Source organism: Phyllobates terribilis, unplaced genomic scaffold (genome assembly GCF_046119375.1).
Source record: "Phyllobates terribilis strain yellow unplaced genomic scaffold, ASM4611937v1 Scaffold_251__1_contigs__length_2838608, whole genome shotgun sequence".
NCBI lineage: Eukaryota > Metazoa > Chordata > Amphibia > Anura > Dendrobatidae > Phyllobates > Phyllobates terribilis.
Genome location: NW_027363011.1, coordinates 786,672 through 812,599, shown reverse-complemented (window position 1 = coordinate 812,599; position 25,928 = coordinate 786,672). Strand labels below are relative to the sequence as shown.

Sequence of the window (25,928 nt, the reverse complement as noted above, 5' to 3'; positions counted from 1 at the left end):
TCACAGATTAGCTCTCCGTGGAAACACACTAAAGTCTGGGTGTGCTCACAGTTTTTAGCCCACCGTTCCCTTTCACAGGGGGTAGGTTTAAACAAAAAGTCGGTGGTGTGGCAGCCACGTGGATCTGGTCCGGCTAGAAGCAAACAGGATAACCAGCGTGCAGGAGAGAGAGCACACAAACAGAGTTATCTCTCCTGACTGGAAGAGGCTTGTCTTTTGTGAAGGAGATTATGTGGAGAAAAATGTCCCCCCAGCGTGGACTGGCATGGAAACTCTTCTGTGAGAAATAGTGTCTGTCTCCTATATCTTCATTAGGCAGCTTGAACCCCCCACTACTGATTTGTACTAGTGCTCAGTCAGTGTGCGAGCCCTGAGCTGGGAGACTCCTCCCCGCCGTTTCTATGGCAGCTTATTGTGAGGAGAATAATCACTTAACTTTCATATACACACATTGGCCAGTAGATGGCAGGAAAGTCCAATTTACAATGCAATGTATTATATCTCCTAACTCACAGTGCCCACACTGGAACAAGTCTACTATCACACTACAACTGTCTCATTTAGCAGCAGTAGAACGGGTACCGGGATGCCACAGAAACATATGAGGAGATATATTATTTTACAGTACCGTATTTTTCGGACTATAAGATGCACCTAGGTTTTAGAGGAGGAAAATAGAAAAAAAAATGTAAGCAAAAAATGTGTTGACATTGCTGACACTGGCATAGGGGTAATGTCCCCCAATTCTGACAATATCCCCCAACCTGGTATATGTGCCCCCCCCCTTCCTTTTATACGTGGCCCCCATCCCTGTCCTGGTATGCCTGGCATCCCTCCATCCTGGTATGAATGGCACCCCTCATGCTTATCCTGCATGACACTCCTCATACCTATACTGGTATGCATGGCACCCCCAATCCCTGTCCTGGTATGCATGGCACCCCTCATCCCTGTCTGGTATGCATGGCACCCTACATCCTTGTCCTGGTATGCATGGCACCCCTCATCCCTGTCTGGTATGCATGGCACCCTACATCCTTGTCCTGGTATGCATGGCACCCTACATCCCTGCCTGGTATGCATGGCACCCTACATCCCTGTCCTGGTATGCATGGCACCCTACATCCCTGTCCTGGTATGTCCATGGGCGTGGGGAGCAGTGAATATTCATTTTCTTTAGCAGCGGGGACAGTGTAGGCTGCAGCAGGCGGCGGCTGCCTCCTGTGCCCCGCTCCTCCGCCGCTACCGCTCCCCCCACACATCATATATATACACCCCCATCCCCCAACATTCGGACTATAAGACGCACCCCCATTTTCCTCCAAAATTTGAGGAAAAAAGTGGTCTTATAGTCCGAAACATACGGTATTTAGTTTTCTTCTCTACATCTACTAATAAAACCTATATATTTTAGGCCACAGACAACAAGCAGTTTCTTTCTTGGAGTCAGCAGCTGAACACGTTTTTCAAAGACTCATCTTCCTTATTGCTAATTCTCATCTCATTTACCAACACTGGAATGGACATTATCAGTACTGCAGGAGATATTCATTACACGTAACATGAGGAATAACTACTTCATCATGAGGACGACATCTTCATCTTCTACTACGGCTCTAGAAACATATTTGGCCAGAGTCCGTCACTGACTACATCACCACTGGCCGTCTATATGAATGTTTCCCGTATTCCCTGAACTGTAATCTTGTATCACGTTAGATCTCACGTCTGATTAACACACAGAAGTTTGAGGCTTTGACACATTGTAAAGTTTTTAATATTAGACAGAGTAGGACTATCCTGAATACGTTCACCTTGCCATGGTAGCTTTCATGCTATTTTTGATCAAGAACAGTGTTACTAAGAACTCTATTTTATTTAAAAGCACTTTTGGTTTTTATTTATTTATTTACAGCAGGGTTTATGATCAGTTTTCTTCTTGTAGTTTTTTTTTGATTAATGGCCATTGTAAACATGCATTTATGTGCTGCATGTATACCAATTTATACCAAGCTCAAATTCTTGTTTTTCTCATGGGCACCATAGTGGCCCTGTGGGCTGCTGCTATGGATGATACGCCTCTAACTATCCAACTATGATGTGGTAAAAATCTCATAGGTTCTGGATTCATTAGTATCTGCACCAAGAATGGGGTTAAGTGAGTATTTATGAATCAGCCCTGGGGTAGTCGGTGGAGTGGATGAAACCATATTGTCGGTGTAGGGGGCAGTACTGTGGGAAAACCTCCCTAAAGTAAAATCTTAAACATTTATTAAATATATGCATTAAAAACTGGACTAACAACACATATGTTCTTAAAACTAGCAAAATTACAAGCTGAATGGCTTGTTGTGGATGTATATAAACAGATGTAAACAATGATGCTGCTGAATAATTGATACAGTCACTACCTTACCCTATCCTGTACCTAAACAAAGCTGATACTGCCTAGCCGACGAGGTTGGCACCCTCTACAATGGTGCCCCCCATTGTGATCCCTTGCTGTCTTTGTAAGTTTGCCCACTGACAAAGACATGAACAGTCTATAATTTTAAGGGTAGGTTAATTTTAACATTGAGAGATAGAATATCCCCCCCCCCCCAAAAAAAAACGTCAAGAAAATCACATTGTATAAATTAAATAAATTTATTTGCATTTTGCAGTAAGAAATAAGTATTTGATTCCCTACAAACCATTATGAGTTCTGGCTCCTACAGACCAGTTAGACGCTCCTAATCAACTCGTTACCTGCATGAAAGACAGCTGTCTTACATAGTCACCTGTATAAAATACTCCTGTCCACAGACTCAATTAATCAGTCAGACTCTAACCTCTACAACATGGGCAAGACCAACAAGCTTTCTAAGGATGTCAGGGACAAGATCATAGACCTGCACAAAGCTGGAATGGGCTACAAAACCATAAGTAAGACTCTGGGTAAGAAGGAGACAACTGTTGGTGCAATAGTAAGAAAATGGAAGAAATACAAAATGACTGTCAATCGACATCTATCTGGGGCACCATTCAAAATCTCACCTCGTGGGGTATCCTTGATCATGAGGAAGGTGAGAGATCAGCCTAAAACTACACAGGGGAACTTGTTAATGATCTCAAGGCAGCTGGGACCAAAGTCACCAAGAAAACCATTGGTAACACATTATGCCTTAAAGGTTTAAAATCCAGCAGTGCCCGTAAGGTCCCCCTGCTCAAGAAGGCACATGGCAAACTTAAGACGGGCCTGCACAATGAACACCTGGATGATTCTGTGAGTTATTGGGAGAAGGTGCTGTGGTCAGATGAGACAAAAATTGAGCTCTTTGGCATTAACTCAACTCGCTGTGTTTGGAGGAAGAGAAATGCTGCCTATGACCCAAAGAACACCATCCCCACTGTCAAGCATGGAGGTGGAAACATGTTTTGGGGGTGTTTCTCTGCTAAGGGCACAGGACTACTTCACCACATCAATGGGAGAATTATGGAGCCATGTGCCATAAAATCCTGAGTGACAACCTCTTTCCCTCTGCCAGGACATTAAAATGAGTCGTGGCTGGGTCTTCCATCAAGACAATGACCCAAAACATACAGCCAAGGCAACAAAGGAGTGGCTCAAAAACAAGCACATTAAGGTCATGGAGTGGCCAAGCCAGTCTCCAGACGTTAATCTCATAGAGAACTTATGGAGGGAGTTGAAGCTCCGAGTTGCCAAGCGACAGCCTCAAAATCTGAATGATTTAGAGATAATCTGCAAAGATGAGTGGACCAAAATTCCTCCTGATATGTGCGCAAACCTCATCATCAACTACAAGAAACGTCTGACTGCTGTGCTTGCCAACAAGGGTTTTGCCACCAAGCCATTAAGTGTTGTTTGCCAGAAGAATCAAATACGTATTTGTCACTGCAAAATGAAAATAAATTTATCTAATTTATACAATGTGATTTTCTTGATTTTTTTCTATCTATTCTATCTCTCAATGTTAAAATTAACCTACCCTTAAAATTACAGACTGTTCATGTCTTTGTCAGTGGGCAAACTTACAAAAACAGCACGGGATCAAATAATTATTTCCTTCACTGTATGCATGTTTTTCTCAATATCTGAAATGAAATCTGGAAAGGTTTATTCTGTTTTAAGTCAATTAGGATTACCATAGTTTTTAATATTTGTCAAATGCCAGAATAATGAGAGTGAGAGAATGTTTTAAGGCATATTTATTACTTACTGCAAAGTCAAAAGTTTACATGCACTAAGATTACTATGCCTTTAAACAATTGAGGACTGCGCATATGATCATATTGTTACGGGTCCGGGTAGTGGAACCTCTGTGCTGAGATACGAGGAGGGACCAGAGGGGCGTAACTAAGTGCCTAACACGGGGGCTTAATCGACTCCGTGAACCAAGGAGGGACCGGGAAGGTGGACCAGGTGCCACACCGGGAACGACCTCTAGTGAGAGCAGACGACTCCCACAGGACTGATGGCCAAAGCAAACAGGCACGATAGATGAGCACGGCTGATAGACAATGCAGGTAAACAGGCAGGCTTGGCTGGCAGACTGACAGGTGGACACAGCTGATAGACAGGCAGCACTGGGACCTGAGGGCTGGAGAGAGTGTTTAGAACACAAACCACAACTTTGCACAGGCACCTCCATTTTGGAGGAGGTGCTTTAAATAGGGGCTGGCCGGGGACTTTTTAGGACGGCGCGCGCGGCCTCTTTAAGAGTACAGTGCCCGGGGATCTGTGCACGCACCCTGGGAAGATGCTGCGGTGAGACCAGAGGAAGTAGTGGGGGCCGACACTACACATATGTGTTTGGAAGCTTCCGATAGTTTTTTGGCAACATCTTAGTTATTTAGAGACACACCTGTGGATGTATTTTAATGCACACCTGAAACACACTGCTTCTTTGTGTAGCATCATGAGAAAGTCTAAAGAAATCAGCCAAGATATCAGGAAGAGAATTGTGGACTTGCACAAGTCCAGCTCATCCTTCCGTACAATTTCAAGATACCTGAAGGTGCCTCATTCATCTGTACAAACAATTATACGCAAGTACAAACAAGATGGGAATGTCCAGCCATCATACCGCTCAGGAAGTAGGCGAGTTGTGTCCCAGAGATGAACGTGCTTTTGATCCGACGTGCATATCAACCCAAGGACAAAAGCAAGAGACCATGTGAAGATGATGGCGGAAGCTGGTAAGACTGTGTCAATATCCACAGTGAAATGAGTGCTGTATCAACATGGGCTGAAAGGCCACTCTGCCAGGAAGAAGATATTACTCCAAAAGAAACATAAAAAAGCCAGATTAATGTTGGCAAATGCACACAGGAACAAAGACCTTAATTTTTGGAGGCATGTCCTGTGGTTTGATTAAACTAAAATTTTGGGCATAATTACAATTGTTACATTTGGAGGAAAAAGGGAGAAGCTTGGAAGCCTAAGAACATCATCCCAACTGTGAAACATGGGGGTAACAGCATCATGTTGTGGAGTTGTTTTGCTGCAGGAGGGACTTATGCACTTCACAAAATAGATGGCATCAAGAGAAAAGAATATTATTTGGCAATACTGATGCAACATCTCAAGACATTAGCGAGGAAGTTAAAGCTTGAACGAAAAAGGGTCTTTCAAATGGACAATGATCTGAAGCATACAGCCAAAATAGTAACAAAGTGGCTTAGGGATAACAAAGTCAATGTTTTGGAGTAGCCATCACAAAGCCCTGTTCTCAATCCTATTGAAAATTTATGGGCAAAGATGAAAAGGCAGGTGCGAGCAAGGTGACCTACAAACCTGGGTCAGTTACAACAGTTTTGTCAGGAGGAATGGGCCCAAATTCCGACCAAACTATTGTGAGAAGCTTGTGGAAGGATATCCCAAATGCTTGACCCAAATCATTCAGCTTAACCCCTTTACCCCCCAGGGTGGTTTGCACGTTAATGACCAGGCCAATTTTTACAATTCTGACCACTGTCACTTTATGAGGTAAGAACTCTGGAACGCTTCAAAGGATCCCCCTGATTCCGAGACTGTTTATTCGGGACATATTGTACTTCATGATAGTGGTAAAATTTCTTTGATATCACTTGCGTTTGTGAAAAAAAATGGAAATTTGGGGAAAGTTTTGAAAATTTCACAATTTTCAAACTTTGAATTTTCATGCCCTTACATCAGAGAGATATGTCACACAAAATAGTTAATAAATAACATTTCCCATATGAATACTTTACATCAGCACAATTTTGGAAAACATTTTTTTTTTTTTTTTTAGGGAGCTATAAGGGTTAAAAGTTGACCAGAGATTTCTCATTTTTACAACAAAATTTACAAAACCATTTCTTTGGGGTCGCCGTCACATTTGAAGTCACTTTGAGGGGTCTTTGTGACAGAAAATATCCAAAAGTGACACCATTCTAAAAACTGCACCCCTCAAGGTGCTCAAAACCACATTCAATAAGTTTATTAACCTTTCACATGCTTCACAGCAATTAATAGAACGTGAAAGGAAAAAATGAACATTTAACTTTTTTTTCACTAAAATTTTACTTTAACCCCCAATTTTTTTTATTTTCACAAGCGTACCAGAAATTGGAAACCAAAAGTTGTTGTGCAATTTCTCCTGAGTATGCTGATACCCCATATTTGGGGAAAAGCCATTGTTTGGGCGCACGGCAGGGCTTGGAAGGGAAGGAGCGCCATTTGAGGTTTTCAATGCAAAATTCGCTGGAATTGACAGCGGACCCCATGTGCCTAAACAGTGGAAACCCCCCACAAGTAACCCCATTTTGGAAACTAGACCCTTAAGAAACTTATTTAGAAGTGTGGTGAGCACTTTGTACCCCCAAGTGTTTCGCAAAAGTTTATGACGTAGAGTCATGAAAAAAAATCTTTTTTCTTTCCACAAAAAGGATCTTTTAGCCTAAATGTTTTTATTTTCACGAGGGTACCAGGAGAAAGTGGACCTCAAAATCTGTTGTCCAATTCCTCCTGAGTACGCTGATACCCCATGTGTTGGAGAAAACTACTGTTTGGGCGCACGTCAGGGCTCGGAAGGGAAGGAGTGACGTTTTAGAATGCAGACTTTGATGGAATGGTCTGCGGGCGTCATGTCACGTTCTCAGAGCCCCTGATGTGCCTAAACAGTGGAAATGGCCAATAAGTGCCCCCTTTTTGGAACGGATACCCGATTTGTGAATCTTATAATGTAGTGTCATACGTCAGTTGTGTAGGATAACCTGTCGAATATTACACAACTGACGTATGACAACCTGACGAACACTACGTCAGTTGTGTAGTGTTCGTCAGGTTGTCATACGTCAGAAATTAATTTAGTAGTCCATGGAAGTATGGTATCTTTTGAAGCATTCTTTCATGCACAGTCCAGGTTTGTCGGGGCAGGTGTCACATTATAAAAGGTGAATACGCAAGGACACCATTTATCAAACAAACTCGGCACTTCTTTTGTGACTTACCTTTTTTTTCGCTGTGAGGCATTTGCCTTGGGAAATGCTGGTCTGGTACAATTCAAGGACCTTCAGTTCTGGAAGTACTGGGGCCCGCTCAGTCACCACTGCAAAATATCAGGGCCTTGATAACTACCTCCTGGAACTGAAGGTACAACGTAGAAGTCTAGCCTGCACATTGTGACAGAAGTAAAGCGTTGTTGTGCATTGCCATCTGTACAATGTGCACGGCCAACTTCTTGTACCACACCTTGGCCTTTCTCAAAGCACTGTAAGGCTGGAGAACTTCATCAGAGAGATCAACTCCCCCCATGTACTTGTTGTACCCCACTACAAAGTCTGGTTTGACGACCTGTGTAGTGGAACCTTGTACAGTGCTGAGGGTGCTGCCATCACCTTGTATGGTGGTCAAGAAAAGGACATCCCTCTTGTCCTTGTACTTGACCACCAGAAGGTGGTCGCTACATTGGGCTCTGCTCTCACCCCTTCTGAGCAGCTGCCCAATTAGCGTCTTTGGGAGGCCTCTGTATTTTTGCGGACAGTATAGCAGGCTGCGGTACGTCGCACAGAGAGGGACTTGAAGAGAGAGACACTGGTATAAAAGTTATCCACATGCAAGTGATAACCTTTATCCAGCAGTGGGTGCATCAAGTTCCACACAATTTTCCCACTCACTCCCAGAACAGGGGGGCATTCAGGGGATTCAATCGGGGAGTCCTTCCCTTCATAAACTCTAAACTTGTGAGTGTACCCTGAGGTACTCTCACAAAGTTTATACAGCTTGATTCCGTACCTGGCCTTCTTAATGGGCAGGTACTTCCGGAATCCAAGCCGCTCCATAAAAGCCATTAAGGACTCATCCACGCAGATGTCCCTTTGGGGCACGTACACTTCAGCAAACTTGTTGTTGAAGTGGTCGATGACCAGCCGAACTTTGAAAAGATGATCAAAGTTCGGGTCATCGCGTGCAGGACACCTTGCATTATCGTTGTAATGCAAGAACTTGTGGATGGCCTGAAAACGTTTCCGGGTCATGACCATTTGGAACACTGGAGTGTTATACAAAATGTCAACACTCCAATATTGCCAAAGTTCTGGCTTCTTCAGGTTCCCATATGAAGGACCAGGCCCCAAAACTTCATTATTTCTACTGCGTCTACAGGAGACCAGTTAGAAAATGATGAAGAGGGGTTTTGTTCCAAAAATTGATGAGCGTATAAATTAGTTTGGCCCACCATGAGGTTTACAAGATCCTCAGAGAAAAAGACTTTGAAAAAGTCTAGTTCTGTGAGGCCGGTGGTGTCAAACTTGATTCCTGATTCCGCCACAAAATCAGGAATCAGTGGTAATAATTTTTGGGGGGGCGAGGTCCACACGGGGTCAGTAGTGGGGGGGGCGCTGATTCATCTTTTCTCCTGGGGCGTCTGAGTGGCGGTTTAGTAGCACTTGAAGGACTCCCGCTTTCCCGGCTGTATGTTTTAAAATTGTGTGTAAAGAATAAAGGATCTTCATATTCAATCGCTTGCTGGAGTGCCACCTTCTATCTGTTAACAGGATTTCGAAGGAAAAATCTTTCTTTGGGCAGAGCACCTGCTGATTAGCGATCCCTGGCTATTTGTTACTGACGCTCACTGGACTGCAAAAAGGTATGCGATAGGAATAAGATCTGTGGTCACTGATCAGCGCTCGGCCGCTGCAGGAAGCACAAAAAAAAAAGAAAAGGACAACAGTCGAGCGATGATGTGATGATCAGCACTTGGTGGCAGAAAGGGGGATGGGAAGGGTGAGAGGGGGATTGGGGTGGATGAGGAGGGATCAAAAAATCCTACTTACAGTTGTTATCTTTCAGATGTCATCTATTAGATGTCTTCTGTAAGATGTCTTCTGGAGCAGGAGCTGCGATTGTGGTGTCACAGGCTTCTGTGGCCCAGCAAGGCGCACAATCGGACAGCGTGACTGCCCTCTAGAAAAGAAAAAAGGTTAGTTGAAAAAAAAGGTAAAGTAGCGAGCACGAGTGCTGATCGGTGATTTGCGTCACCAATCAACTCTCGGCGGCTGCTGGATGCACGCACGGAGGTGGTGCAAAGTGGGGGGGGGGCGGGGGAGGGGAGAAATAATTGACAGAGATGATGAAAAAAAGTCCTGAAAAGCAGCGAGCTTGGACGTTGATCAGCGACGTAGTCACTGGTCAGCCCTCGGCCGCTGCAGGACGCACAAAAAAAAAAAAAAAACTGGGGGCAGGGTGGGTAAAAAGGAGGGGGTTGGGGTGGATGAGGGGAGAAAAGGGATGGACTTACCAAAGTCTTATCTGTTCTTCTTTCAGCAGCAGGTTCAGGAGCAAGACCTGCAGCAGCAAGACAGGGAGCAGGAGACCCAGGATCCAGGAGACCGCAGGACGCCGGAGCAGCAGCGACTGGAGCACGTGAGAAGGTCTTGTGGTGTCACAGGTGCTTCTGTGGCAACACAAGGCCCAGCACAGAGGTGATCAAATATGACCGCTCTATAGATATCCTCACCAAGTGTGAGGATCTGCAGGGCGGTCACAGGGGGGGTGATAGGGTGGTGACAGGTAGGTCACAGGCTGGTCACCTCCCGGTCAGGCACTCTTATTGTCATCATCGATCGCACCAATCAGAGATGGCTGGGGCCTGGGCAGCATCACAGAGGGTCACAGGGAGGTGACAGGCAGGTGACAAGCCGGTCACCGCCCTCTGACCGCCTTGTCACCTGTGTTCAGGTACTCTGATTGGAGTGACCGATGTCATCATCGATCGCTCCAATCAGAGCTGTCTGGGGCCTCTGCTGACATCACAAGGAGTCATGGGGCGGTGACAGGTAGGTCACCAGTCGGTCACTGCCCCATGACTGCCCAGTCACCGCGCGGTCGCGCTATGATCGGTGAGATCGATGTGATTGGCAATCACACCGATCATAGCGGGTTGGGGTGAGGGCTTGGGTCTCTTAGCAACAGCCTAGGATCGATGCTCTTATGAGCACCAATCCCAGGCTGCACATCACTGTTTCCAGCAATCTGATTGCCAGAAACAGTGAGAAATGCTGTGACTGGCTGTTCAGAATTGAACAGCCAATCACAGCGATCGTGGGTGTGGGGGAAGGCGGCGCCATCTACCCTGAAGTAAGATGGCGCCGGAGATTTAATGCGATCACCGCGACTTTGACTTTTGACTTTGCAGTAAGTAATAAAAATGCCTTAAAACATTCGCTCTCTCATTATTCTGGCATTTGGCAAATATTAAAAATTATGATAATCCTAATTGACCTAAAACGGGAAAGGTTTTTTCTGATTTCATGTCAGATATTGAGAAAAACATTCCAGTGTGTCTTTTTATATAGTGTATGTAAACTTGTGGTTTCAACTGTATATAATACACTGATACATTAAATAGAACCAGATACGTATCAAGGTATATATAAAGGAAAGGGTATGGTACTCAGAATGTTTCAATAATCCGCCTCAACGCGTTTCCCCAACAGCTTCATCAGGAGGCTTGATACAGGGATGATAATTCATGATGTTCAGCATAGTGTGTCTAATAGCCAGGTGTCCATGTTTAAATATCCCACTTCATCCAAAACCCCTCCTCAGACTAGGAGACCCATTCCCATTCCTAGATGTGAATTGTCATAGGATATATAGAATGGAGTCTGTCTACAATAATGTACTGAACCTGCGCGAATTCTCATGCACTAGCAGTTCGATAATTTCCATACCATAGTGTGCATGTCCGGAAGTGACGTGCTTTACACTGAAACACCAAATAAACTGATTGCGACCGCCCCACTGGTACCCATGACTGAACATTCCCATAGTTATGCGTTCTACGCCAGAACATATCTAGGATCATTGTCTGCGATTGCGTATGGCCGGATGTCTGCGTTCCACGCCGGAGCACATATGGTATTGGATTGCATTCCATCTCACAAAAATCCTCTCTCTGAGATCAGCATCATGGGAGACTAAAAAAAAATTGCGAAGACACTGGGTCTTCCGTGGGCATAATACTACTCAGACAACACAGGGTGATGGTAAAACAGCGTGGCAATACATTATTAAACCACAAAATAGGACAATAAACACACAAAACAGTCCTAGCAAATACCAAAGATGGTACAACATTACACAGTCTCACCCATCCTTCTCCACCTGCCTGGGATAGAACAACTGCGACTTTGGAAACTTCCAGGCCCGACTACCACAACCAGTGGCTCCCCGCTTCTGGCAGGGCCCCACAAAGAGGAGGTAGCGGCAAGCTTAGGAAGCTAGCAGTCCATCGAGGTACAAGACCACGAGACCCGAGGGTCCCAACCTGGCCTCTCCAAGAGTTTCCATGGGGCCAGATGACTGGCGGGTCCCAATCTGGCTTCTCCGAATGTCTCCGTGGGTTGGAGGGGACTGGTGGGTCCCTCCTGCCATCCCCAAACAATATATCCATGGGGCCAGGTGACTTCTTTGTCCTCTCTTGGTCTCCCCAAAATGTATCCATGGTCTCTCTGATAGTCAAATGAAGAAGATCTGTATCTTTCCAGTCAGGGCCGATACCCTTACAATAGAATCATTTAGAATAGAAATCTGTGCCTCTTTGGATAATGCCATGCAATCCATCTGCTGTCCTGAAGGATGTCTCTCATTCTCTTTGTAAAGTCTTTCTCCAATCTCTGTTTCAAGTGTGACTGCTACAGAAACACATGTCCCTTCTGCTTCTCTGGGCTCAGCCCCCTGAATGGCAGAACTGCTCTCACCCTCCTCCCCCAAAGCTAAGTGTGTATTAGTGGAGGTATCTTTCTCAGGTGACCTCATCACCTGGGTCTACATGTGAGACTCCCTGTGGTGAAGGCTCTGCCGGATTCTTTCAACACTTACACAATGGGCCTAGACAATTTCTTGAACAATGGTTAGAGGCTCCTGAGATACTAATGAGATTAGTGGAATGCTGGACACTTTACAAGTTAAATTAGTGTACATAAACGGATGAGCAAGCAGAACATTAGTAAAACACAGCCAGCAATCTCTAATAAAACACAATAATGTATTTGTCTTGGATTAACAAATCTAATCGTCTGGCTAATTAAGATTTTATGCTGTATCGTCACACAAGTATTGCACATTCTCCCATCATGCAATAGGCATGTAGATCTACTTCATCACTACATAAAATATGAGATGATGATAGCCCACAGTATATTCCTAAATGGTCAAATTTGACCCCTATTGCATAATTAGAGATACACAAGGATCACCACACTTATATATGGGATATAACTGATAACTAGGGCGTCTGCGTTGGGGTTGGTTCTGCCTGCCCGGTATTTGATTGTGTACTCATAATTTGATAGCCGGGCCATCCACTGCTGTTCTAGGGCACCAAGTCTTGCATTGTCCAGGTGTGTCAACGGGTTGTTGTCCGTGTGCACGGTGAACTTTGCGGAGACCAGGTAATGTTTAAACCGTTCTGTGACGGCCCACACCACTGCCAAGAATTCTAGCTTGAAGGAGCTGTAATTCTCCGGGTTCCTTTCAGTGGGCCTCAGCTTCCGGCTGGCGTACGCGATCACCCTTTCTCTGCCCTGTTGGTTTTGGGACAGTACGGCTCCTAGCCCCACATTACTGGTGTCTGTGTGGAGGATAAAAGGCTGGCCATAATCGGGGTAGGCCAGGATCTCATCCCCCATGAGGGCCATCTTCAACTGGCGGAAGGACTCCTCTTCCGGCTTGTCCCACTTGAAGGGTGGCTTGTGACTTCTGGATTTAGACTGACCTATCAGGAGGTCCTGCATTGGAGCTGCCATCTTAGTGAACCCGGGGATGAACCTTCGGTAGTAGCCTACCAACCCGAGGAATTGCCTCACTTCTTTGATGTTAGAGGGGCTTGGCCAGCTCTTGATGGCTGTAACCTTGTCGGGTCGGGGGCTACTCCCTCAGCACTCACCACGTGCCCTAGGTACTGTACCTTCGGTTTTAACAGGTGACACTTTGAGGGCTTTACTTTCAGGCCATAGCCTGCCAGGGCTTCGAACACCTCGGCCAGGTGTTTCAGATGGTCCTCGTAAGTCTTCGAATAGACAATCACGTTGTCCAGGTAAAGTAAGACCGTCTCGAAGTTTCGGTGCCCTAGACAGCATTCCATCAGCCTCTGGAAGGTCCCGGGTGCATTGCAGAGCCCGAATGGCATACAGTTGAATTCACTCAATCCCTTCGGGGTGGTGAAGGCGGTCTTCTCCTTGTCAGCCTCTGCACAGGAACCTGCCAGTACCCGCTAGTAAGATCCAAAGTAGAGAAGAAGTTAGCTGATTTTAGTGCGGCTAAAGACTCCTCGATCCTAGGTAACGGGTACTCGTCTTTATGGGTGATACGATTGATTTGTCTATAGTCCACGCACATTCTCATGGTACCGTCTTTCTTTTTTACCAGAACCAAGGGGGCTGCCCAGGGGCTACAGCTGTCTCTAATGACCCCGGCTTCTTTCATTTCTCTAAGCATGCCCTTTGCGTTCTGATAATGTGCAGGGGGTACAGGTCTGTATCTCTCTTTTATTGGTGGGTGGCTCCCCGTGGGGATGTGGTGTTCTACCCCTTTCACCCTGCCGAAGTCTAGCGGGTGCTTACTAAAGATTCTCTCGTACTCCTGAACCACCCGGTAGACTCCTTGCTTTTGGTGCAAGGGAGTGGAGTCAGCACCCACGTGGAGTTTCTGGCACCAGTCCTCCTTGTGTTTCTGGGAGCCATTATCCTCCACCGGTGGAGATGGAGGCAAGGGTTCCAAGACCCTGAGAGCATTGTGTTCGACAGCAAACAATTTGGCTAATGTAGCGTACCGGGGCAAGTGTACTTCCCTTTCCCCGATGTTTAAGATCCGGACGGGCACCCTTCCAAGGCGGACATCAACCACCCCCCGGGCTGTCAAAATGGTGGGCCTGCTGTCTGAGTACACGGGTTCTACCATGGCTTGGTAGTCTCTCCCTCTTAACCCGATTGCAGTCCGACACCAGATCATCATTTCACTTTTGGGAGGCATGGCAATGGGGAACGGGTCGTTCATCCTCACGCTACCGATCTCACCACCAGACAGTTCTACCTGATGCCGTCTCATCAGGGCTCTTATCTCCTTCTGGAGGATCCTCTGTTGGCTGGAGCTCGCATTCATCGCCACCTGCTGCAAAATTACAATCACTTCTGAAAGACAATTTTCAATCACGTTAGTACCCAAGGTTATTTTAGGGTGACTTTCTCGACTGTCAATGTCCACAATGATCACTCCCTGTGCCGGCAGTTGAACTTTTTCAATCTTAATGGTCATCTCTCTGAACCCCACCTGCGGCACGGGCTGGCCATTGCTGGTGATGATGCTCAAGTCACTGTCTGGAGAGCAGGTTATGTCAGTGTCACTCCAGTACTGCTTGAAAAGTACATAGGGGATGGTAGTCACTTGGGACCCGGTGTCCAGCAGTGCACTCATGGGGATACAGTCCAGCACTACGGGTAAAAAAGGGCATCCCCCTACATACTTATCACGCCAATTAGACGAGCCTGGTGACCTTATGCCTGGGGGTTGGCCCTCTGCCCCAGGTCGGACCCATTTAAAGTACAGTACCTGGCTACGTGTCCCGGCTGGCTACAACGGCGGCAAATCGGCTGTCCATCCTCAGTGTAACGATCGGCGGGCCTCCCTCTGAACGACAGGATTCTCCTCCGTCGATGCCACGGGACATCCTCCGGGCTGGAAGCCAGCTTGATTGGTCCTGACGGGTCCATCTGTAACGACTGTACGGTCCTGGTCAATGCAGCAACACTCTTTGTTAGTTTGCAGGCGGGGATGGGTTTATGGCCTGCGCATCAGCCCCCACAAGGTCTGCAGGGTAGGGCGCAGCCTCCTGGTGGTAAGTGATGGCAGGGCGCCGGGAAACTACAGCGCCACCGGGTGCGGGTTCTCGGAGCACCCGGATGGCCCTATCTTTGAACTGTGCAAAAGTCAAATCGGGGTTCTGTAGGGCCATGAGGCGCAGGTGAGTTCTGTGGGCGCTGGACAGCAGACCTTCTATGAACTGGTCAGTAAATAGTTTATCTGTATCCTGCACGCTGCCAGGGTCAGCTTGCTTAATTGCCCCCAAGGCTTCCTGTAAATTTAGGGCATAGTCTCTGATGCTATCTTGAGCTCGCTGCTTACATCCATAGAACCGCATCTTGATTTCTGCTGAGGTACGGGTATCAAAAGGTGTCCCGTAGACGGGTCAGAACCCCCCTTACAGTCCTTTTCTCCTCAGCTGTCCAAGACTTTACCTCCCTCTGGGCCGCACCAGTTAACTGCCCTATCAGTATGCTTACTTTCTGTTCTTCTGTCAGGGGGTAAACTTTGAACAGGCTATACAGCCTTTCTTTAAAGTCGCCCAAGGTATGCGACTCGCCGGCATACTGTGGCAGCCAGGCCGCTCCGGGGATATAGGGCATGGAAAACGGCATCACAGCTGCAGCGGCTATGCTGGTGGTAGAGGGTCCCTCCGCGTCCGACATCTTCCTCCCCCCTAGTTAACCATGGCCTACCTTCCGGCGATCCTCTTCTGTAGGCCGCGGCTCTGTTCGCGATGCTCTGGGCGAGGACCTTGCGTCGCTCGGTGATGACGTCTGCGTCCGCTGGATCTCCTTCCAGGACCTTGCGCAGCGTCTCAGCGTAGGGCGGGGCTTCAGCGTTCCGAAGATGGCGCCCGATGGCGGGAAACGGCTCCGATTGGCGGGAAATGGCCCCGAATGGCGGGAAACTTCACTCAGGTAAGTATAAAGTCTTTTTCAGGCACGCAATACCCGTTTGTGGCGGGTTGGTCACAATCCTGCCGACTACACCAAAGCTGACTCGCCCCCTGGGCCGTGGGGCACCCGGAACCGGGCTTCTATGCGATGCTGGGGGTAGTAGTGGCAACCCGATCCCGTGGCTCAGGGTGGTCAGACCAAATTGTGGCAGTCTATTTATCAGTGTTTTGAAAGTCCGACTACGCCACCCGTGGATTGCGGTCAGAGCTAACCGCCACTGCGAGGCAGACCATTGAGGCTGGTGTTGGTGTGTAGCACAGGGGTAGGACAACTCCCCACGGGAAGAGTGTAGCCTCAGGGCAGTGTAGGTGAATGCTGGGGGTGATAGTGCAGGCCCCAATAGTAAGAGTTCAGAGTCCGCTTCAAACAGTCCAGGGTCTTTATTGCAGACGTTATTACTGACCCAACAGGAGTACCGGTTAGGAGTGGGCCTGGGTATCTGAGAGCATTCGGGCGAGCCCCACTGGTCAGGGTGTAGGCCTACCGTTCTCTCTATGCTCTTTCTGACTACGCCCCTCTTCGTGGTGTAATAGCCCACGTCCCTGAGCTGGCCGTGTACTTTGCCTGTATGGCTTGCGAATTGGGCCTTAGGTATCTTTTGCTTTCTCCTGCTGTACTGGTCCCTCTGTGTGGCGGAGCCTCCAGGCTTCTTAGGCCAAGGGACCTGAAATCTCTCGCGTGTTTGGTTCTCTGCTGCTGGGCTTGCAACCCTGACAGCCTCGGACCCCAATGTCCGGTTGTGTACTTCTCTCAGCCAGGACCGGCTCTCGTCGCCTCTGTCCCTAGCTCGCATTCTCTCCTCTGCCTCACGGACTCCTCAGCTGCTGCTGACCTGTCCCTCTTCTCTGAGAACCCTTCTGGACACTTCAGAAGTGGAGTCTGGTCTCCCTAACCCTGCCCCAGTTCCAGCTTTTATAGGGGCAGCCTGCTTCCCCTACTTGCCTGGGACAGGAGGTGCTGCATGCTAATGGTCCCTGAACATGGAACCTCCATCCTGCTCTCAGACACAGCCTTTAATATTTGTGGCATCCAGGCCTGGGGTGACACAGATGCCACCGCTTATGATCATCCCTGAATATTGTGGTTTCCTCCCACCATCCCAGGAATAGGTTAGCATACGAGGGGGTACAGGGGCTCCCCATCACAGTATAGCTGAGCTTGGGAGAAGTACTTCCTGTCAAAAAGGAAGAAGTTATGAGTAAGAGTGAATTTTAGAAGATCCTCTATGAAGTCATTATGTCTGCTACTCTATTGATCTCAATTTCAAGAAATGTCTTACTCCTCTGATACCATCCTCATGCGGTATATTACTGTACAAAGCCTCGATATCTAGTAAGGCCTGCTCCCCTACATGCATGTATATATGCTCAAGGGTCTACATGTAGGAGAGCAAGGAAAGGTAAAACCAACTCCAGAGGAATTATTCCAACCTCAGGCGGTACTGTGGGAACATTATACTGTGTGTGGTGCATCATACATACTGCATAAGGGGCATTAAACTGTGGGGGGCATCATACATCCTGCATAAGGGGCATAATGGGGGCATCATACATTCTGCATAAGGGACATAATGGGGGCATCATACATTCTGCATAAGGGACATAATGGGGGCATTACACTGTGTAGGGGCATCATACATCCTGCATAAGGGGCATTACACTGTGGGGGGCATCATACATCCTGCATAAGGGGCATAATGGGGGCATTACACTGTGTGGGGGCATCATACATCCTGCATAAGGGGCAAAATGGGGGCATTACACTGTGGGGGGTATCATACATATTGTATAAGGGGCATTACACTGTGTGGGGGCATCATACATCCTGCATAAGGGGCATAATGGGGGCATTACACTGTGTGGGGGCATCATACATACTGTATAAGGGGCATAATGGGGGCATTACACTGTGTGGGGCATCATACATACTGCATAAGGGACATAATGGGGGCATTACACTGTGTGGGGGCATCATACATACTGTATAAGGGGCATAATGGGGGCATTACACTGTGGGGCAGTAAAGGGGTCCTGTACTATGAGACCAATACGTTTCCTCACTTCCTGTCTCCATAGTTGGGTCGTATGTATCTATTACAGGAAACAGAACAAAAACCTTATGATTCTTATAAAGGGGCAACACAAGACCCCAAAAGAGTGTCAGTGCTGAAGGGGGTTAATGCCCCCTGCGCCCAGTAATGGGGAATCTCCACATACCTCCACCTGTAGAGCCGCCACCACATATATGGCTGCTCTGTGCGCACAGGAGCTGTGATGAGGTCACAGGAGGGGAGGAGTCAGGGGTCACATGATCAGGGGTCTTAGTGGATGCAGGACTCTGCTGTGCTGGTTGTCATGGTGCTGGATGAGCTGAAGTTTATGTGTGGGGTCAGGAGGGGTTTACAGTGTGGATGTAGCAGAGCCGTGTGTGTACGAGGTGTACGGAGCAGAGCCGCGTGTGTACGAGGTGTACGGAGCAGAGCTGTGTGTGTACGAGTTGTACGGAGCGGAGCCGCACGTGTACGAGGTGTACGGAGCAGAGCCGCGTGTGTACGAGGTGTACGGAGCGGAGCCGGAGGTGTACGAGGTGTACGGAGCAGAGCCGTGTGTGTTTATGGAGCCCTGTAAGAACGGAGCCATGTGTGTACATAGCCCTGTGTGTACGGAGAGGAGCCGTGTATGTACGGAGCGGAGCCGTGTGTGTACGAAGTGTACGGAGCGGAGCCTCGTGTGTACGAGGTGTACGGAGCGGAGCCGTGTGTGTTTATGGAGCCCTGTAAGTACGGAGCCATGTGTGTACGGAGCGGAGCATGTACGGAGCGGAGCCGTGTGTGTACGGAGCAGAGCCATATGTATACGAGGTGTAAGGAGCCGTGTGTGTACTGAGCGGTGTATATATGGAGCCATGTGTGTATGCTGTATACAGCTGTATTCCCCCCAGGTTCGGTCGGAGACACCGCGGCTCTTTATCAGACTGTAGAAGAACTGACACTGGACACTCGGTAAAACTGCGCTCGGACGTCTCTCGTTTCTCGCACAGATATTGATAACATAAGATGGAGTCAGACGAACCCTCCTACAAAACCTGATAACAAAGTCATTACTACAGGACTGGATGAGAAAGGGATTTATTCTACAAGAAACGCTGGGGCCACAAATGAGAGAATCCGGGCCCCGTGGCTGGATACTCCGGGCCCCCAGCGTGTTAGGAGCAGACGGGGTCTTTGTCCCTGGAGCTTCTCTGCTCGGTATAATGAGACTCTGATCTTGTTCTTATAAAGAGGGTTGGAGTAAAATAGAAGCTGCCTGAATATGAGGACCTTGTCTGATCTCTATGTCCTTGTCTACAGAGCTATGGAGATAGCGCTATTCTCTGTATAATAGATGTAATGTCGCTGGAGCCCTAATATTCCTGTACAGGGGTCTCTGTAGAGATAATCTTACCCCAGCATTATGGATTGGGAGAAAGGAAAAAAGGGATTGGGGACATTTTATTGTAACTTCCGTTAAAAAAAACCTGTAATCTACTATATAATCGGCTAATGTTTTGGCTAATTTGAATACTATTCCACCTGCTGATTTTGATGCTTATTTTGATGCTGATTATGAGGTTTTGTCTGACTTACCTGCCGGTAATGAGAATGCAGCCTTCACTGGTGGCATCTCGTCTTCTTTTCTACCTCCCATTAGTCCTGGTAATATTATTGACACCTTTCAGGATCGTGTTATCCGGGAGGTTGAATCATTGATTTATGTACTCCCGCTTTCTAATTTGTCACAAAATGAGAAATCGGCTTTGAATGAAATTAAATCTTGGAAGGATGTTGTTGTACTTAAAGCATATAAAGGTGGTAAAATAGTATTACTTAATAGAGATTTTTATGTGGCAGAGTCATTGTCGCAACTGGCAGATTCCAATACTTATACACCTTTACCTAGTGACCCCACATTTAAAAATAAAAATTTATTGAGATCTTTATTAAGAAAATACGTAGAGAAAGGCGTTCTATCTAAATCTAATGCTGAAAAGCTTCTGACAGAATTACCATTGAGACCTTATTGGTATACTATACCAAAAATCCATAAGTGTACCAAAATGCCCCCAGGCCGCCCTATTGTCTCGGGGGTGGGCTCCCTTTTGGAGCCTTTCTCGAGATATATAGATTGGCTTTTAAAACCGTTTCTACAAAAAATACCTTCATTCATAAAAGACACTGATAGTTTTCTGGTTGCTCTAAAGGAGGTTAACTGGCAACCTGATTTTTCTCTATGTTCTATAGATGTTACCAGTTTATACACTTGCATCCCCAAAGCACTAGGGTTGGAGGCAGTAAAAAAATTCCTGATGCAGTCTAATAAAAGTGAGGAATTTTCCTCCTTTATTTTAGAAAGCCTTGATTTTGTGCTCTCAAATAACTGTATTCAGTTCCAGAACCAATGGTACCGCCAGAATATCGGGACTGCGATGGGCACACCCGCAGCATGTGTCTATGCTAATATTTTTTTAATCTTTTTGTGAAACGCAATTTATCATTTCCTGCAAAAATCCGTTTGTTAAGTGTATTAGACCTTTTTTAAGATATATTGATGATATTTTCATCGCTTGGTCGGGTACCGCAGAAGATTTTACGGCTTTTGTTCAGTTTTTGAACACCACAAATACAGCTAATATGAATTTTACTGCGAATTTTGGAGGACTTTTTCTTGATTTTCTGGACGTTTCCATTTCAATTGAAAATAATACTATTCACACAAAATTATTTAAAAAACCTTCATCTGGTAACACTTTGTTACATTATAATAGTGCTCATCCAGTGCATACTAAATCTGGGGTCCCATACAGCCAATTTCTCCGTCTGCGTAAATTGAATACTTCTGACCAAACCTTTCTTGATCAGGCTTCAGAGTTGAAAAACAACTTTCTTGCTCGTGGTTATCCTAGACCTGAACTAAATACCGCACTTGAGAAAGCACAAAAATTTACACGAGATAGTCTTTTATCAAAACGCTATAAGTCATCCTACCATCATGCACAAAAGGCTACTAAAAGGTTTGTAACACAGACCTGTAGAAGCGTCTTCACGCGAAACAGCTGTTGTCTGCTTTTTTTCTTCCCCGCTCTCCCTGCTCGCCGGACTTTTTATCCTCATGGAATAAAGATACTGCTTTTAAGGACTGGTGAGTGCAGCTCATTTTTCTTTCTTATGGTTATTTTGGAATTATTGACAAGTTTATTATGACATCAAAAAGGTGAGTGCAACCAGCACTTATTTAATATATATTTGAGTCTTGATACTGCACTTACAATCTGCACTCTCTCCCCTCTACTTATTTTATAGTATGTTTTTGGAGTGTGGGAGGAAACTGGAGAACCTGGAGGAAACCCACACAAACACGGGGAGAACATACAAACTCTTTGCAGATGTTATCCTTGGTGGGATTTGAACCCAGGACCCCAGCGCTGCAAGACTGCAGTGCTAACCACTGAGCCACCGTGCTACTCTACCTTTCCACCCCTCTTTGTTACTTCGGGAGCCGGGCTAACTATGGGGCAGCCGCCACTGGCCGTTGAGCACTGGTCAGCTGCCCATATATTGATAGATTGGATGATTCTAAATGCAGCGACACCAAATATCTGTATATTTTATTTTTTTGTTATTGTTTTATTTTGAATGTGGTGAAAGGGGGCAATTTAAAATTTTATATTTTTTTAATATTTTTAAAAACATTTTTTTTTTACTTCCTTCAATAGTCTCTATGGGAGAGTAGAAGCTGCGATCATCAGATCACCTGTGTGTAGCAGAAATGCTCACTGGCTATAAGCGCCGACCGCTAGGCGGCGTTCATAGCATCCTGGCAATGACAACCGCAGGGGTCTCCTGCAGACCCCAGGTTGTCATGCCAACCCATTGGCGATTCACGGTCATGTGACCTGGTTTTGGCTCCCATTCCTGAGAAAAAATACTGACCAAAAACTGATAGTGGGGCCATAGCCTTAATTTGAGGGTATTCACATCCTAATTGAAGGGTTTAGGAATTACAGCTCTTTAATATGGAGCAGTATCTTTTTCATGGGACCAAAGTAATTGGACAATTATCTCAAAAGCTCTTTCATTGACTGCATGGGCTCTTCCCTCATTAATCCATCATCAATTAAGCAGGTAAAAGGTCTGGAGCTGATTCCAGGTGTGGCATTTGTATTTGGAAACTATTGCTGTGAACCCATAATGCGGAAAACAGCTCTCATGGAAGTGAAACAGACCATCATTATATTATATTAATATTAAAGTGTAAGAAATGCACAGTGGCATAAAGTAGCCTCACCAGTCAAAAGGGAAAAACACACCCAACGCATGTTTTGCACCTGGCTTCGTCATGGGGAGATGGTGGACTGAACAACCAGGCTATTTACATGTAGGACCCAATCAAAAAAGTTGTAGTGCATGTGGATTCCTGCACATACAAAATGAATGGAACATCATCCAAGAAGCAGTAGTGACTTCAGACACTATCTTCAGATGGCCCGCCCTCTGAAAACAAGGTGCCTGTGCGCATGATTGATGGTGCTGTTTTCATGTGATGCGACCAACACATGAGAGGAAGCAGTCATCTCACCGGTGACGCGCCAATACCGAAAGTGCTGACGTAATCGGCACATAAAAAAATCACATGATAATGAATAATGTGGTGGCAGAATGGGAAGTGATGTACGATCACATCATTATAGTCACGGTCATGTGGCTGGGCAGAGAAGATCACATGGACAACAGTCACATGATCAGTTCTTCACAATACAGATGGACAATGACCCAAAACATAGTGCGAAAGGAACCCAGGAGTTTTTTACTGTAAAGAAGTGAAATATTCTTCAATGGCGGCGTCAGTCACCAGATCTCATCCCCATCGAACTACATTTCACAGACTGAAGACAAAACATAAGGGAGAAAGACCCACAAACAAGCAACAACTGAAGTCACTGCAGTAAAGGCGGCAAAGCCTCACAAAGGAGGAGACCCAGCGTTTGGTGACGTCCATGGCTTCCAGACTTCAGGCCGTCATTGCTGCAAAGGATTCTCTGCAAAGTATTAATGAGCATTTTATTTATGGGAAAGTTAATTTGTCCAATTACTTTTCAGCCCCTGGAATGAGGAGACTTCATAGAAAAATGGTTGTAATTTCTAAACGTTTCATAGGAGATTTTTGTTTAATCCTTTTAATTAAACCTGAAAGTCTCCACTTCAATTACATCTCAGTTGTTTCATTTTAAATCCAGATTAGTGGCCTGCAGAGCTGAAATCACGAAGATTCACTGTCCAAATATTTCTGGACCGAACTGTATTCATATATTTACACTATATGGACAAATATTGCATCTCTTACCCCCAAAACAAAACCCAAAATATTCTCCTGCCCCTTTTCCTAACTCCCAATCCCCAAATAGACAAGGACATTCGGAGTTTCCAATCCTCCCTCTTTGGCCACCGCCCCACTATCAGTATTTGGTCAGTATTCGGTCAGTATTTTTTCTCAGGAGTGGGAGACAAAACCATGTGAGGAACAATCAGAGAAAAGGTATAATAGAAACAAGTGCACCAATTCTGCATTTATCCCCCACTCCTGGTTTTGGCTCCCACTCCTGAGAAAAAATACTGACCGAATACTGATAGTGGGGCCGCGGCCTTTTGTAGATAAAGCATCTTCAGCCTCGGCTCTTTACCTCCTACAGACAAAATGGTGGGAAAACAAAACACTTTTTATTAATCCGTTATATTTTATTACAGTTTTTATTACAGGGAAATTACAATAAAATGTCTCCATTCTCTTTTTCCCTTCTCCCAATCCATAATGCTGGGGTAAGATTATCTCTACAGAGACCCCTGTACAGGAATATTAGGGCTCCAGCGACATCACATCTATTATACAGAGAATAGCGCTATCTCCATAGCTCTGTACACAAGGACATAGAGATCAGACAAGGTCCTCATATTCAGGCAGCTGCTATTTTACTCCAACCCTCTTTATAAGAACAAGATCAGAGTCTCATTATACTGAGCAGGGAAGCTCCAGGGACAAAGACCCCGTCTGGTCCTAACACGCTGGGGGCCCGGAGTATCCAGCCACGGGGCCCGGATTCTCTCATTTGTGGCCCCAGCGTTTCTTGTAGAATAAATCCCTTTCTCATCCAGTCCTGTAGTAATGACTTTGTTATCAGGTTTTGTAGGAGGATTCGTCTGACTCCATCTTATGTTATCAATATCTGTGCGAGAAACGAGAGACGTCCGAGCGCAGTTTTACCGAGTGTCCAGTGTCAGTTCTTCTACAGTCTGATAAAGAGCCGCGGTGTCTGCGACCAAACCTGGGGGGAATACAGCTGTATACAGCATACACACGGCTCGGTACACACATGACTTGGTACACACGCGGCTCCGCTCCATACACCAAATACACGCGCAGCTCCGCTCCGTACGCCTCGTACATGCGCGGCTCCGCTCCGTACACGCGCGGCTCCGCTCCGTACGCCTCGTACACGCGCGGCTCCGCTCCGTACACCTTGTACACGCGCGGCTCCGCTCCGTACACCTCGTACACGCGTGGCTCCGCACACCTCGTACACAGGCGGCTCCGCTCCGTACACCTCGTACACACACGGCTCCGCTCCGTACACCTTGTAAACACGCGGCTCCGTTCCGCACACCTCGTACATGCGCGGCTCCGCTCCGTACACCTCGTACACGCGCGGCTCCGCTCCGTACACCTCGTACACACGCGGCTCCGCTCCGTACACCTCGTACACACGCGGCTCTGCTCCGTACACCTCGTACACACGGCTCCGCTCCGTACACCTCGTACACGCGCGGCTCCGCTCCGTACACCTCATACACACGCGGCTCCGTACACCTCGTACACACACGGCTCCGCTCCGTACACCTCGTACACACGCGGCTCTGCTCCGTACACCTCGTACACACGGCTCCGCTCCGTACACCTCGTACACGCGCGGCTCCGCTCCGTACACCTCGTACACGCGCGGCTCTGCTCCGTACACCTCGTACACACGGCTCCGCTCCGTACACCTCGTACACGCGCGGCTCCGCTCCGTACACCTCGTACACGCGCGGTTCCGCTCCGTACACGCGCGGCTCCGCTCCGTACACCTCGTACACGCGCGGCTCCGCACACCTCGTACACGCGCGGCTCCGCTCCGTACACCTCGTACACGCGCGGCTCCGCTCCGTACACGCGCGGCTCCGCTCCGTACACCTCGTACACGCGCGGCTCCGCACACCTCGTACACGCGCGGCTCCGCTCCGTACACCTCGTACACACGCGGCTCTGCTCCGTACACCTCGTACACACGGCTCCGCTCCGTACACCTCGTATACGCGCGGCTCCGCTCCGTACACCTCGTACACGCGCGGCTCCGCTCCGTACACCTCGTACACGCGCGGCTCCGCTCCGTACACCTCGTACACACGCGGCTCCGCTCCGTACACCTCGTACACACGCGGCTCCGCTCCGTACACCTCGTACACACGCGGCTCTGCTCCGTACACCTCGTACACACGGCTCCGCTCCGTACACCTCGTACACACGCGGCTCCGCTCCGTACACCTCGTACACACGCGGCTCTGCTCCGTACAC

General features: G+C 47.2%; 2 protein-coding genes across 2 annotated transcripts in view; one reads left to right on the top strand and one right to left on the bottom strand.

Moving 5' to 3' along the window:
• The window catches only part of LOC141218921 (gastrula zinc finger protein XlCGF66.1-like), a 384,436-nt gene that overhangs the window by 346,579 nt on the left and 11,929 nt on the right, over positions 1-25,928 (top strand). The window lies entirely within an intron of this gene.
• Positions 1-25,928, bottom strand: part of LOC141218922 (uncharacterized) — a 48,712-nt gene that overhangs the window by 13,298 nt on the left and 9,486 nt on the right. The window lies entirely within an intron of this gene.